Source organism: Coturnix japonica, chromosome 4, assembly GCF_001577835.2.
Source record: "Coturnix japonica isolate 7356 chromosome 4, Coturnix japonica 2.1, whole genome shotgun sequence".
NCBI lineage: Eukaryota > Metazoa > Chordata > Aves > Galliformes > Phasianidae > Coturnix > Coturnix japonica.
The window spans coordinates 14215343-14229979 of record NC_029519.1 but is presented as its reverse complement, the minus strand read 5'-3'; the positions used below and the strand labels follow the sequence as shown (position 1 = coordinate 14229979).

Sequence of the window (14637 nt, the reverse complement as noted above, 5' to 3'; positions counted from 1 at the left end):
TGAAATGATAAAAAAAATACAAGCTTTGTTAATAGTCTATGGAAATAACCTTTTAAAAGTTTGCATACTATATAATTACGTCCTAAAGCATTTTTATGCTATTTCCTATAGTTGTAATCTTCTTCGTGCTACATATTGTCATCTTCTCATCTACTGACAGTCTTCTAGTCCTGCAGTCTTTTTGTGCTGACACACTAAGTACTTCAGCTTTGGAAGGACATTTTGCTCAAATGAGAACAAACAGCTTTTGTTAATAGGAGTGATACCACTAAGTCTTCTAGTGCCACAATCCACAGAGACAGGCATCAAGAACAGATTTCTGACCCGGGGCAAAGCAACAGAGATGAACTAAGAGAAGAACTTGGAGGTTCATTTCTTAATTACAATGAGCTGCCTTCAAATTCAGGGCATGACAGTCTTGAATTGATCCATCCAGTCCCAGTGTTGGAAGTGAATACTTAAGTGGTTTCTGAGTATCAGTTTAGAGTATGCATAGACCGGAGCATGCCACAAACAAAAAGTTATTCGTTTCCACTTCTAGTTTATTTCCAACTTTACCACTTACATGATTGCCATTATTATATATTTTTTCTGAGGACTACTGTTCTTTAGTCTTGAATTTACGCTCCAAATAACAATGCAGAAAGTAGCTAACAGATCCGCACTCCTCCACTGCCCTGTATTGTACTTCTCATATGAAATCCATGGAGCAGGTCATACTTCACTCAAAACAAACAGAACTCCTGCAGATACCAAGATGTGTTTTTTCCCTCAAAAAGCAGAGCAATCTCAGCTGAAGATGGATAAAGTATCCACCGTGCCCTTGTAGCTTTCCCTCTAACAGAACACAAACCAAAAAGAGACTCAGGAAATCTCAAGTCCTGTGCTACAGCAGAAAACCTGAACCAGAACATGCAGGTGAGCCATAGCACAAGGCAACTGCTCTCCTTAATTATGGAAAACTGGAAATATTGTTGAACCCATGTAAAAGACATAAAGCTATTAACAATCCTTTTACAAAATACTCACGCACATGTACATGTGCTCTAGTGATGTTCCAGTAAATAAAAGAATACACCTTCCACTTTTCCATTTGTGCTCGAATCCCTCAGAGCATTTCTCTGAATGAGAAAAGTTGTTTTATACCACAAGATTTTGAGATATTGAAATGCAAATGCAGAGTCCAAGACAGATGGATATCACCGAAAGATGTGAACAAAGATGAGAACAAATCCAAAGCAGAGCAGTTCACAGTTGATTTATCGATGAATATCACAGTTCAGCCCTAGCTACACAAAAGCTGACAAGTCTGTGATGTCACTGACACTGTTGCCATGAATCTTCCCATGGGCCTTCACATCAACAGAAAATATACGAAAAGTTAATTACAGAAAATCACACTGTAATCTAACATAAGCTCAGAGCTAGTGGAAGAGCACGTGCATGTCACTGCAAACAAGCAGATCGGCATTTAAGTCCATCAGTCCAGGCCAATGAGGAACTGCCTGCAGCTGCCAACAGCACTTCTCCATTGAGTGCCGTTGGGAGCCAGCAGCACAGAGCTGCCTGCTGCCAATGGCCTGGAACACAGCAGCCAGAGCTTCCTCCTGCCCAGTGCCACAGAGGTATCCCCCAGCTCTACGCCATCCCTTCCCCTTGTGTTGCACCTTTCTCAGTTCACCCTCTCAGCTTCTGTTTTGCACAGGGCTGTACCTGCAGCAGTTTTTCTCTTGGAGTATTAGCAATTTGTGGTTAATTTTTTGGAGGTACATAGTGTCCCCTAAACATTCGGTTCTTATTTAGAAGGCTCCTAGAGAGGAGAATTTCAGGCAGAAATTATGGACATATTGAACAAACTCAAAATAATCAAATCTAGAGAATTTATAGTTCAGTTTTAGTAAAGACAAAAGACAACACCTAGGAATATCCAGGTGCAATATCTATGCCACTTCATACAGAACATGAGGACGCCTAAACTAGCTTTATTTAGCACAAATAAAAAAAACCTTAACATTCACTTAATGCAGTACTTTTAACTGATATGGTGCTTATGTTTGCAGAATGTTTTGATGCATTTACATTACATTTGTGATTTAATCTACAGCTCTACCCGTATCCCTTAGGTGTGCGGTAATCCCTGCTGTTAAAAAGGCAAAGCAAAACAAAAAAGCTGAACACACGTTACTTAAGCAATTTATTTTAAACAGATGTCAGAGACATATTTTATTATTCCTAAATTAGGCCATTGATCAGCAAGATGATGAGCAAAGTAAAAGATCTGCTAACCTAAAATGTGTTATTTACACCACACTTCCAATCAATAAGGTAAAAACATTAGTAAAATATGAAGTTGTGGTTTGGATTTATTGCTGCTTCCCATGTTCCAATGTGGGGTCCACTATCATTCCGCACTAGAATTGTTCATAGTTGATGACACTAAGCCTTTGTGCTGCAACAGATCATTACGGATGCAGAAATGGTTGCTGTATGATCTGAATTAACAAGCTTCAGAATTTTAAGCTCCAATAAAGGTGCCAGGTTTCTCTGGCTGGCTGACACAGCTGTATTGCTGGTCATTACTATAGCTACTACTTCATCCTGTATTCAGACAGCAATTATTATGATGAAATGAAAGCTTGCAAACACTTATTCACAGTTTTTGGGTGTTTTTGGTTTGTTTGGTTGGGGTTTTTTTTGTTTGTTTGTTTTTGTTGGTTAATTAGTTTTTAAGACTAGATCTGCTACAGAAATATTTAATGTCCTTTACTTCTCCACAAAAAAAAGCACATGTGGAGGAGGAGTGGGCAGCACACATTTCTCTTGCATGATTCCTGCTTTTGACCTCGAGTAATTTCTTTTGAACATGAGAACATAACTTGTCTCCATCTGATAACAATAAAGACAGTGCATTTAGCATCCAGCATGATGATGTTCACTGAAATGTCAACTGTTACTCGTTAAGAATGGGACTGGAATGACTAATGCTTCAAGGCCCCCATTTGTACTGCCTTGATGATTTATAGCGCTGTAGTAATACCTAATGATAAAACACAGCATAGTCATATGGCTGTGAAAAGTTCTGGGCAAAGCGTGTTTTAAAATTAGCAACAGAGACATCTACCTAGTGCTAGTATTCACCTTCTTAGGGCCTAAGTTTAGTGTAACAGCAGATGCACACAAGACTAGTAGTAGCACTGAATACATTGGGCATTTCTTGGTACAGCTGAGAGCACAAGGGGTGACGATCTACATGTAACAGGGCTCCATTCACCAACCACTCAAACTCAAGAAATTCAGCGTTTAAACCTCATTTTGAGAGCACGTAAGCTTTCTGTATCTTCCTTCTCCAACACCCTCAGTCCCAGCTGCTGAATCTAGTCATCATATTCCTGTTTTGCTCAAGAGAAAATAGTAGCAGATTCAGTTCAACCCAGGAGCTTCAAAGCCAAGAACAGATAAAGCTTTAGTGCTGCTGAGTGGTGAACTTTTCAGAGGGAAATAGTTCTCTCCTTCAGCCTAACTGGAATGTTAGCAAAGAAACACTGCAAACACCTGTAATACTTGACACATAATCAAGACCCAGCAACGCTGGAAACTGCAGCACCCCACTGATATGCCCTCTCTGTGCACAGGGCAGATGTACCCAAATGTCCTTGGCTCAAGAAGAAAAGGAAAAGGAGCTTAAGCCAGGCAAGTAAATACGGACTACTCAAAAAGAATGCCACATTTTCTTGTGCACCTGGATGCTCCTCGCAAAATTTACCTGTCATCTTTTTTGCCCGTGGACTTTTTAGGAGATTACTTTGTATGCCTCATTTCACTATTATTCAAGAAAGTGCTTTAGATTTTCTACTTAAATATAACACCAGCAGTTAAGTTACAAACTCTGTTCTAGAGTTCTTGCATTTCCCCAACATTTTAGAACTCGTTTCAGCTTTAAAACAACTTGAAATTATTTCCAAAACACAAGTTACAATAAAGGAGTTAGCATTTTTAATCCTTTGGATGGTATTTTATCCTGACACTTAATTAACCCTGTATCATTGATATTAATATTTCAATTTCCACTAAAGTTACCTTTCAGCTGCTTTTCTTCGTGCTCAAATACATTTTAAAATTTATTGAAGGTACATTAAGGTAAAACCAATGGCATTTAATGCAGTGAATTAACAGAACAAGTAACACCTACAAGCAATTTAAAAAGCAGAGAAGCATCTAAATTACATCTTCTGACAAGTATAAATACTGGTGGCATTACTGTGCTACAGAATGCTAACTACAGCTATAATTTATACACAAAGGGTTCCACACTATATTATACCAAAAATTAAGTTGGAGAAGAGCTTTCAAGCAAACAGAGACCACTTAAATACCAACAAATAAAAAAATATACAGCTTTTCTAAACTAAGACAGTGATGGCGGAGCTTATCTTCATCTATGAGATCTTTCTAAGCCTACCAATAGAAGTGCAACATTTGTTTTAAATAACTGATAAAGTTATGTAGTATAGAAATGTTTATTTATTGTATTATCTCATTGTAAAATGCAATGAGAGATTCTCAGGAACAGACTTATCCACAGTCCATCAGAACATAAACAAAGACCTTAAAAAGCCTCTCTTTTTTACTTAGACAGCATGAAAAGCTTATTTCCCTTCCAGTGGAAGTACCATTTAACATAATTTCCCTGTTATTTTATTCATGGAGACCCATTTACACTTTGTACATTTATGTCTCTTTCTTAGCTAATTGCTTGACTCATGAAAAGCAGAATGATGGTGTGATGTAACAGGCTTGACACTCAGTTGGAAGAAGGCAGACAACTCCATTAGATATGCTGGAACATGCTGCAATGGTACAGTGGAATAACCACACAGATGCTCGGCCAAGCATCACTGTGCTGCACCCTTGGCCAAATAACATGAGGCAAGTGATAACTCGGGGAGGCCAGTTCTGCCTTTGATTTATTTAGTCTCCAGAGGGATTTCCATTTGGTCTGTTACAAACTAGCATCACACTGGACATAAACAGCACTGGTCATGGATGGCATGCCTGGTAATGTTTCATCATTTCAATAACCGTGTGCCATAAATCAGAATCTATTAGGGAGCAATAGCATTGATTTAAGGTGTGCTCATCTAGGATTTTAAGTAACCTTACACAATGAAAACTTTATTTTTTTTTAATGTGATAATTCATTCTTAAATCCAAGGCCCCTCAAGTCTTACCCTCAACACAACTTCCCAAGCACAGCAAAAATTCCCACTTTCAGACAACAGGGAGCTTCCCCCCCCCCTCCCCCCCCCCTCCCATCTCTTCAGAAAGTGCTGCATTTAAACACTGGAATCAACACAAAGGCCTCAAATTCACTATTCTGTCATTGTGATATTTACTGGCAACCTCTGCACAGCTTTTACATGTACGAGTTGTAACAGGAAGAGCAGAGAGCTCCTCACATGAATGGCAGCAACTGGAAAGCTTGTAGACTGGGATCACAACTGCTCCAGCCCAGGGGGGCTGCAGAACAGTTATAGCAATGACCACTTGACAGCAGTAAAGCCAACAAATACAGTGACTGCTATATGCAACACTGCTCATAGTGATCTTTCCTAAACTACAGTCTGATTTTACACTACTTGCACTAATTTCAAAAGGCAGAAAAACTTGTAATTAAAATTAGAGAAATTTAGCCTTTAGCAGCAATGCAACACTACATTCAGGTTGTTTTGGTTTCATGGAAAATGTTATTTTCACTACTTATCCTCCATGTCAAAGAGAACATGACAACTGAAAAACAACATAAAAATTACAGAAGACTCCTAATGATTCAGTTGCTCAACAAAAATTAACACTATCATGTCTGTTTCCTAAGTTTTCTACAATTGCATTCAGTTCTTCAGGTCCGTGGAAGCTCAGAAGCATTTGCTCAAAGACAGCAATTTCTTGCCTAATTTACAGTTTTGTATTTGGGAATGGCACCATCAACACAAAACTTTTCCCAGAATGTAGCTGGCTGTAAGAAGAGCTCAGAGCAGTTCAATACAGCTCATACATGATTTGTGATTCCAAAATTCAATTTTCTAACTCATAATCAACCACAAAAACATGACAAACCAAATACAAGTGACATTAAAAGGCCATTTCTTCTCACTATTGACTACTTATGATCTGACAACTTAGTCTGTTGAAATTAAAACAATTGGTTTATTTTATGGTGATTGTTAAAGCTGCTGACCATAAGTAAAAAGATTGTGCTTTATAGACTTCTAAATCGCTTACTCTAAGCAGCCAATTCTATCTTAACAGTTCCAAAAGAAGACAATGTAACTTTAAATAAAGTGCGTTAACGAAACACTAAAAGGTTGCACAATTGAATTATAGTTGAATTATGCCCACATTAACTCTTCCCTCCAGTATGTCTGCTGAGATAAGAATCTGCTTTAGTTACACAAGAAAATTGCACAGCATGTCACAGAAATGATGTCTGCATTAATAAAAGCTCAGATGAAAGACATCTTATCCTTTTCCTCCTGTTCCTTGCTCAAACCATTAATTAGGTAACACGTCAGGACCAAGTCCTCTGCTGAACTGCTTGGTATGACTGCACTGTGGAAGCACGCCTATTTACACCTCTCCATTAATGCCCTATGTAACTAGCACCACCAAACCATTAATTCTCAAACCAGCACTGCAAGGCTCAAACAACAGGCAGTGGTAACGCTCCCACTCTCATCTTTCTGTGCTGCATTCTTTGTTAATAACCAAAGAATTTACATTTACACTGTTATTTACACTGTTATGCTTTACAGACATCTGGTCCGTGCTAACTCTGATATTCTGAAATACATGGAAATCTGCAGTCCAGCTAATGGGTTGATAAAACTCCGGATGTTGTAATGCTGTAATTACATTGTAATAGAGGTTTAGCCATCACATCCTTGCAAACATGCATGAAAGTGTAACACACAGATAAGGAACCTTTCATGAACACCACATTAGTTGAACAAATGCTAGAGGCATTGTTTGCAATAATACCTTGAATAAATTCAACAGATTTGCAGTATCCCAGAGAGCTTCCCTGCATTAACCTAAAAACTTCAGTAACAACAAAAATTCTATTCTATGGAAAAAAAAATAAAAATAAAAGTCATCTTTGTCAAGAAAAACAGCTAGCCTGTATGTTGTAAAATCCATCTTGTCCTTGGTGACGTAGGACTCAGATCTGCTATCACTTGACTAAGGGTTATTTTTATGCAAGCAGTTGGCCACTTGCTTTAAAGCGAGAAGAATGAAGGAGAAACAATGCCACACTGGTCATGGGCAGGAACAAAGCTGCAAAGAAAACAGCTGGAGTTGGAGCTGCATGGATTTCAGTTTGTTGGATTTCAGGAAGGAGCAGTGGAGGCAGACAAGATGATGCAGAGCTCTGCAGGAGAGCTAACAAGATTCTAAATAAACAGGGAGGTCCATGAAAGGAGAAGAAACTGAAGAAAATGAAAGAACGTAAGGTCATAGGTGTGCCTGTAGTACAGAATGTGATGGATATCTAGTTGTTATGGTTTATAAGAATATCAGGTTCTATGAAAGAACTAGAGCTGTAAACACGGTTCTCAAATAGAAGCAATCAGAATTTCATGAAGATAAAATACACTGAAGAAAACAAATGGGAATGGATTAAGAGCTGTGCACAAGTGGGAGTAAGAGGAATCTGAAAAGGAAGAGGAAAAACCATTTGGTGAGTAGGATAAAGAACCTAGACAGAAAAATTAGCAGCAATGGGGAGCCAGAAAGAATTTGGTGAAAGCTTGTAACTTCAGTTATGAGAGAAGTAATTTATTTGCTTACTTTTTTTTTTTTTTTTTTTTTTTTTTTTTTTTTTTTAAAGTATCTGTGTATCATATAAAGATCACAAGTTCCATGGACCTCTTTCCCACTCATCAGAAGTGGAGCAAGAAAGCCTAATTCCTCCAGCCACTGAATAGCATCACAGGAACAGTCTGGGCTGGAAGGGGCCTTAAAGCTCATCTAGTTCCAACCCCCTGCTGTGTGGAGGGTTGCCACTCTCTAGACCAGGGCCAGCTATGCCTGAAAGCCCCAGCACAGTTCCCTCTCCATTCCTGACTGCAATTCTAGCCTGTTCTTCCACACTTGAAACAGTTGCCTCAAGATCAGAGCTCTGGTAGGAGGAAGCATGGGAGGACAGCCACCCACCTCCTGGGCTGGTATCATACAGCTGTTCACCAACCATTACCCATGGAAATAAGCAGAATGTGTAAAAGTTAAGAGTTTTTCTCTTACATAAATACTTAAGTGTACAGTAATTATCACCCCAGTTTATCAGGGTCTAAACTAATGTAAAGATAGTATTTAATAGTAGCACACCTAAGGGGAGGACCCAAGTTACCGATACTGTACTCAAAGCAAAACCAATACAGTCACTCTCATGTATGATATATGAGAACCTTTATTGCTGAACTGTTCTGCTCTGAGTGCTTGCAGTTAATGGAACCCAGCTCAGAAGTGTTTGGTAGATCAGGCAAACACCTCATGCCAATTGCTGCCAACAATACTCTAAGGACGGAGCAAGTTCTAAGAAACTCCTTTTTCAGATTTGTTTGTTTAAAAGTTACTTTTCACAGCCTCCCTCCTCTGCAACACACACCTCCGTGGGCAGCCCATGAACCAAAACCTTGCTCCAACCAAGTATCACTTGGAGTACAAACTGATGCAGGAGTGGGGACAGCCCCGAGAAGAGCATCCCAAATTACTCTCCTGCCTCCAGTCCTGAAATCAAGCTACAGCAGGGACTATTTGCACTACAGCATTTTCTTACCACCTGCTTTAGGTTTAAAAGCTACCATTTCAATCATGGAAATATGAATTTTCAAAAACTTGTCAAACTGTTGTCAATTCTTGCAGTCTGACGTCCACCCAGACAAACAGATGGACAGAGCAGACATGCTCCCCACGCAAGCTGAGAACGCAGACACCACAGCAGAACATCACACCTAAAGCCCCACATGCCTTTGATACAAAGGAAGAGTTTGTGGGCTCTTCACCATCCCTGGCAAACATCTGTCTGCACCTGGGGAAACAAAAGAACCAAAAGACCAAATGCACCACCAGCCTGCGGGCAAACCAGAACAGGAATCTACATTGGAACAAGCAGCACTATCCACTTAAAAGGCTCTGAACTGGACGAGTCAGTAATTGCTCATTAAGGCTACAGAAAACAACAACTGCTGAGTGAAGGCTTCCAAAGCAGCAAGCCAGTACCAAGCTCCATTCAGAACAGTCATTTTGATTTCAGTATTCTTCCAGACGACATTTAACTACAAGTGATGTTCTCCCTCCAACCCTACACTAATTACATTCCAATACCCAAAAATGGGGAGAATTCTGTACTGTAAAGTAGAAAATAGTACAATAGCCTCACACAGTAGCTCCAGTGAAAGAGATTAATATATCTGATTAACGCCAAACAGTTCACTGCAACAGAAGCAGAAACAAAGAAAGAACACTTGTTTTCAATAATATAAGCAGTAAGCTGAAGTTCAAATTTGTAGAAGAGAAAATGTACTAAAAAACAATTAGCTCAAGTGTATTTTAATCAGTTTTCAGAGTATAAACATTTTGTTAAAGCAGTAAATAAAAGCACAAGAAAAATGGACACGTTTGCCTAGTAACAACTGGTGCACTGAATGTTAAGCTATTGAGCAGGTAAGTTTTCGAGTATCCTTAATATTTTACCACAATAAGTCTTCAGAAAAGGGAGGTTATCATGTGAAAAAATAAAATAAAATAAAATAAAAAAATACCAACCCACAAAAAACCTACATATTCAGTTTTATACCTATAGGTAGAAAAATAGATTTATATATTTCTCTAAGTCATAAAAGCTAATCATAGCAGGTCTTGTTCTTCAGACCTCTAGGGCTCCTACTGCACATTTTCAGCTTGCTTTGGCCCTAAATATTCTGTGAGAGGACCTCAGACACAGGTGCACACTGTAACACACCAACCCAGCACCATGTGGCTGCTGCAGCTCAACTCCCCCTGCCTGCGTGCTTTGTGCAGCTGCACCGTGTTGAACACTCAGTCTTTCTGAACCTGTGCAATGTGATCAGCAAACAGCAAACTCTGGAGGAGCAGGCAGCAGACAGCAAGGCAGAAGCTCTCCCTGTTCAAACACAGATCATCACTTCTCTCTGTCAGTCTTCAGGGCATGACAAGCCTTGGTATGGTACAGCAGGTACTAAGGCTGGCACCAAGCAGGGGCAGGCTGCGCTCCCAGTCTGCAAAATGGGAACAGAAAGTACCACCGACCTAATGAGGTGACCGCTTTTCTATAATCAAAGCCCTAAGCAAACTGTTGGTAAGTGATGTTATTCCTTTTGTGTTTTTCATGTCTTTTTCCAGTGATGACCATTGAAAAGTTGAATTCACACCACGCAGACCTGCGAGCAGCACTGTGCCAGCATCAATGCCTACAGCCTCACATGATGATGGGGAGGTACATGTACTCCTCTGAGATGGGCAACGCTACACACGCAGCACAGGGCACACACATGGGCAGCAGAGGCCTTTCTGCTGCTCCAAAAACTGTCGCTTCAAATTGCAGTGCCCCATCGAACAAGAAGTAATAGATTTCCTTTGCAGCATCCTTGCTCACATGATGCTGCCTCTATAGAACTCCGAGCACATTTCAATGGCTTTTTATATACATAAACCATCAACGCAACGCTTTCATTTACTTCCACACCCGGCTGCTCGTAAGAAAAAGTCATTCACATTCACACCCTTCAGAGGTTTTTTTTTAGTAAGATTTTTCTATTTTTCATTTATACGTTGTTCACAAGTTCGAAAACTTGGCAAATGGCACACACGTTTCTCTTCAAAAGTAGAGATTCGTATTTTGGTCCACCAGCCGCAGTTACCCTCCTCTGACACAGGGCCGGGCAGCCCCGAGCAAGCCCGAGGGAACGCGGTGCCCACACAACTTCTGCTCGTTCGGCTCTCTTGCGAACAAAAGGTGACACCCACACAGACACCTATGTCCCTGAGCTGCTAAAAGCCGTGAGTCCTTGAAATAAGCTGGATCATAAACACCACCGCGTTTCGTACCGCTGACACGCACGTAGGGAAGCACGGGGATTAATTTAATAACGACGCTGCCTTCCATCTGCGGAGAAGCACGGTAGGCTCAACCTGCAGCTCTGCGAATCACACGCAGCGCAGGTCGGGGAGCCGCTCCGGGCCGGGTCTCACCGCAGCTCCTGCCCACCTCGGCGTTCCGCTCCTCCCGCGCGAGCGGCGCCGCGCCCCGGGCACCCGCAGCACAGCAGCGGGGCACCGCCAGCGCCCGGAGCCGGCAGCGGAGGGGCTGCGCTCATCACCGCCGGGATGGGCGTCCGCAAGCCCCGGGTACAGCGAGCATCGCCCGCGGGGGACCCGCGGAAACAGTTCACGTGCGGACTGAAACGGCAGAGCGGGGGTCGGGGAGAGGGCACAAGTTACAACATTCGCACCGAACGCCGCGGTGTCTCAGCTCCGCACCCGTCACGCAGACACCCCGCGGGTGTGCGTGGGGCAGGGACCCGCGGAGCGCGGCCACGGAGCCGCCGCGGCGGGGAGGTGGGTAAATAAACACCTGGGAGCGACGGCGGAGCGATGCGAGGACCGCGCACACGCCCAAACCGCGGGGCCGAGCCCGCGAGCCGCGGGCAGCCCGCACCGCCCGCCCCGGGCACCGCGGCTCCCCGCGCCCCGCCCTCCCGTCGCCGCGCCCCGCGGACCGCCGCGCTCTCCGTCGGCCTCTGCAGCACCACGGCGGGCGGACAGCGACGCGCGGGGAAGCGGAGCCCGGCGGCGAGGAACCCGACCGCGCACCGAGCCCCCCGCACAACTCCGAGCCGCCCGCTCCTCTCCGCTCCGGAGGCGAAGTTCGGCTGCCCGCGGCGCCGGCAAACTTACCGCGCTCCGCGGCCACCGGCTGAACTTTCAGCAGCGCCCCGGCTCGGCAGCTCCCATCGCCTCTAGGCTCGGCGCCCGCCTCCCGCTCCCCGGCGGCTGCGGCGCGGGCGGGTATAAATCCACATCGCCGGCGCCTCGCGGCTCCCTCCGCCCCGCCGAGGGGCAGCGCCGCGGCGCCCCGCGCTGACGGTGCCGGGGGAATGAGAGCGGGATCGGGCTGGGCTCAGCCGCGCCGCCGCCGCTCCTCTCCGGCGGCTGTAGTGGCAGCGGCGCCGCTCGCTCTCTCGCTCTCAGGGTGGGTTTTTTTTCCCTCTCTCTCTCTCTTTTTTTTTTTTTTTTCCTCCCCTTTTCGGCTCCTTCGCCGTTAATGAGCATGCCCGGGAGATGTGCGCAGGCGCGCTGCCGGTCGCCGCGCCTCGAGCCGCCTCGCACCGGGTGCCGCCGGGGGCTGCGAGGGAGCGACGAGCCGGGTCCGCGCCCGCAGAGCCCGGGGGCGTGGGGCGGCGGCCGCGGGGGAGCGCGATGCCCCGGTCCCGCGGGGTGGGAAGGGGAACGCCCGGCGCTCCTCCGCCTCAGGGAGCAGCGCGGACCGCCTCCCTCCCACCCGCACGGCGAGCGGTTTTTACCTTGCCGAGGAAGCAGCGGTGCCGCGGCTTCTGGGGAGAGGAGACGGAGGGGCCGCGGGTGGAGGCGGTGCTGCCAACGGGGCTCAAGCGCTGCTTCCCTCTGCAGCGCCGGGGCTCAACTTCATGGGGACGGTGCCGCGTTGTCACCGCGAGTGCACGGTGCGGCTCCGGGAGGACACGCACAAAGGCACAGAGGTGGTTACAACCGCCTTTCTCTTTTTAAATGGTTAAATCTGCGCCTGCAGTTTCTCGAGAAGAAGCCTTAGCACAAGGAAGCTGAACGCTCCGCTCTCTTTCGTCCCCGTGCCTGTCTACTCACGCTGCGGTCGCAGCTCTCTGTAAAGCACGGCGATCATTGCGCTGCTGAGCACCGGTTATTTCCTTGCACCTGGCTCATACACAACTTGAACTCCAGTTCCTCTTTCTGCTCTGCTCCTGGGCTACATTTCATTGAGGAAGTCATCTTATTCCTCCCTCCCCCCACCCCCAAATAAACAACAAACACACAACATCTACACACACACCCTAACAGAAAAATAATACAGCCAAAACACAAAACGTCCTGAAGGGAACTTAAACTGATTTTTAGGTAATAAAGAAAAACACACTGTGCAGTATTACACGTTGCATTGAATACCTGAAGAGTAACATGGGCAAGGCAAGCTGCGGTTCTCACACAGCTACCAATGTGCTTCCCTGCCATTTTTAACTTTCACTCTTAGACACAGCCCTGCTCTGAGTTGGTCCTGTCAGAGGCAAAATCAGGTGCCCATGGAAAACCTTAACGAAGCTAAGAAAGCCCTAAAGGTAAAACACCTACACATCGGCTTTTCATGTTCAGAATGACTTTCTACTAATGAGATTAGGTTCCAGGGGGCACTGAACAGCACACAAAGTTGATGATGAAACTGGCTTAAAACACGGCCCCCTTTTCAGAGCATTTATATTAGCATTCTCATAAAGACAAAGTGATGGAGATGCATGTTTGCAGGCTGTAAGTGGATTCTGAAATATCTTGTGAGGTCACAGTAGTTCCAAAGACAGCCTCCTTGAAAAACAAAGGATGGGAAAGATGAAAAGAAGTACTCGAACAAGAAAGACAGTAAACAGTCTTCAAATCTAGCATTAACAATGCTGTTTACATGAATAACAAGGTTAAGTACTAACTTTGCACCCTTCTTTCTAGAACATAGATTTTTCCTTTTATTCTATAAATTCCTAATGCTGCAAATACAAACTATTTAAGACAGAGGAGGTGGTCCAGTCCTTGGGAATGAAGTCTCCTTTGAAGGAAATTTTGGGAATTTAGATCTGCCACATCCTAAAGAAAAGGCAGCTGGTAACGTTCCTGACGTAAATAGAATGAAATTCCTAAAGGACTTGATATCTTCCTTCTATTGAAAGCATCACGTGCAGCAGAAAGTCAGTCTTGAATGATTGGCTATAGATCACTTCCTTAGAAAGGCCAGAAGTCTCAAACCAAACTCATTTCTAATGAATCTTGCAGTCACTAAACAGACATCAATACCAACTGAATCTTTTGAACCCTCCAAAAAAAACCAACACAAACACAAGCATTTCAACTCAGAACCATCATCTGTCAAAAGCTGGTCTCAGATGTCTGTGACATAGTCCCAGTAGGTGGAATAATTGTAGAAGAGTCAGGAACTACTCTGAGTTATGAACTACTCTGAGTTAGTGGGAGGAGTACATTTTCCATTCTGGGAGACATGGTTGTTTTGGCTTTTTCTCTCTTTGGGTAGACTTCAACATTTGCTTTTCATTAACATAAAAAGCATGTAAGTTGAGCACAGAAATAGTTCAAAACCAAGAGGTGTAGCATGAAACAGATACCTGAGTTACAGAAACAAAGCGAGACAGCTGGGCAGTCTAGCAATTGATTTTTTAGATACTATCACATTCAGCTAAATACCATTCTCCTATTAATAGACATAAATATCACAAATTACTATTAGTGCTTGTCCTGCTATGCTTTGAAATTGCCTGTTGTATTTGTTAACTTATGATGGCCATAAAA

At 43.9% G+C, this 14637-nt stretch overlaps 1 protein-coding gene across 1 annotated transcript in view; it reads right to left on the bottom strand.

The window, feature by feature from the left end:
• The window catches only part of TENM1 (teneurin transmembrane protein 1), a 292567-nt gene extending 280500 nt beyond the window's left edge, over positions 1 to 12067 (bottom strand). Inside the window, exon 1 of the mRNA XM_015860820.2 lies at positions 11974 to 12067. The gene's annotated coding sequence lies outside the window, so the exon portion shown is untranslated. The remainder of the gene's footprint in view (positions 1 to 11973) is intronic.
• Between the last annotated feature and the right edge of the window lie 2570 nt (positions 12068 to 14637).